Below are 1,916 nucleotides of genomic sequence, written 5' to 3'. Positions count from 1 at the left end.
CAAAGCAAGTTTAGACTGCTATGGACTAAATAAGAAATTGTTAAAAACACACATTCTTGTATCTACCAGTTACCAAAGTATTTAACCCACTACTATTTTAATAAAAATAGTTTATTTTCTGTTTCTCAGGATATCGATCCGGGTCAAATACCACAGATGGCGTTCAGAAATATGTATACAGGGTGTTACATTTAAGTATGTAAAAAAATGGGTAGTAGAGGGGATCAAAACAAGATTTTTTCCAAACAAACCGAGGGTCCAACGTGTTTCGTTTGGGAGCCACCCTCAAAAAAGCAACCATAAGAGTTAGAAAGACTGGTGGCACAACTTTGAATAGATTTTCGGGTATGCCCTTTCCGATTTTGCAAAAAATGTTTCAAAATTACTACGACGAAAGGGCGCACCCCTAAATGGGAGTGCAAGAAAAAATTCTGATTTCGACGAAATTAGTTTTTCTTGTAGCAAGTTTGGCAAAAGCTGGCGTCTAATAAAGATTGATTCATTGGTGATATCAATATGAAAATATAATTTTTTGTAATTATTAGGTTTAAATTGCTGTAAAAAATACAAAAAAAACATAATTGTTCCAAGAATTAAAATAATAGTTAATTTTTAAGAGTTTTAAGGTGCGGGCCACGTTATTTTAAGATTTTGTTTTTAGCGCACGACGGGTTTTTTGAGATTTCTAAATGTCTGTTCTTGATCATAAAACCTACCGATTTCCAAAAAAAGTCAGGCATCATTTGACAATACGAAAACAAATCTACAAAATTGATAGCTGACCATGATCATGATCACACACGCAATTTGGTTAGGACTTGTCTTATCTTCCATTGGACAATGTTCCGTCCACTTCTCGAATTTTTCTAAGGGTCTAAGGGTACTATTAGTTGTCTAAACTTTTTCAACACAATAGTAACCAAAATTCTTCCATTGGCCGAGCTTATGGTCTGTTATAATATAACGCCGTTCTCACCATGGATGATATAATTAAGCAATTTCTCCTTAGCGAAATCGTCCACTAGATGACCAGACCAGAATTTTGTCAGCGAATCTCGCCGTTGCTTTAAATTTTACTTCATAATTTTCAATATCGAAGATGTGAAATGCAAGGTATGTATACCTTCTTTACATTCTCTTGTTTCCCTATAATAATATTGCCTGGTAACATTTTGAATCTCCGAAGAAGTTCACAGTTTCACTTTTGGGTATCTGTCCAATTAAGCTGATGTAGATATTCTTGTGAATTTCAAGTTTGCACGAATTTTGAATTGAATTGAACCAAAATCAGATATCAATTTCAGGGCAAATTTTTTCTCCAAATTTATGTCCCATACGTTACTTAGAACCTTATGCCGATGTTTTATCCTCAACTAAAGCGGATAATTACCTTTTATTATTTGATAATTTCATCCCATCCATATCCGTGATGAGAACTCACGTGGCGGTAAATCACAAAGTAAACGGAACGATAAAAGAGACCGAATTACGAATTGTCCCTTGACAAGCTGAAATCCTTCAAAAAGAATTTGCTTTGGCTTTCGTATTTTTGAGTTGATACTGGCAATTAGTATAGTGTCTGTGACAGTTTAAGGAGCGTAAGCGTAAATATTGAGAGCCAGATCTTTATTGGTTTTAAGAAGTTATTTTGGATGTGTAGGTACCCTTCAGAAGAATTTTGTCATTTGAAAGTAGACCTAGAGAAAAACAATACACGTAAATCCCTATGTCTACTTATTAATGAGTATTACTGTATATCACATTGTGCAGTATCGCTGAATATAAACTTTGTTTTAGAACACAAGGGCTTTAAACATTTCTTGATTCAGGTAAGTCGTATCCAATTATTTAGCACTAAATAGAATATTGCATGTATTTCCCATCGAAATTTATATGTTTCCTGAAGGTAAGTGTAT

Source organism: Photinus pyralis, unplaced genomic scaffold (assembly GCF_008802855.1).
Source record: "Photinus pyralis isolate 1611_PpyrPB1 unplaced genomic scaffold, Ppyr1.3 Ppyr1.4_LG7, whole genome shotgun sequence".
Lineage (NCBI taxonomy): Eukaryota > Metazoa > Arthropoda > Insecta > Coleoptera > Lampyridae > Photinus > Photinus pyralis.
Note: the sequence above shows the minus strand (reverse complement) of the source record.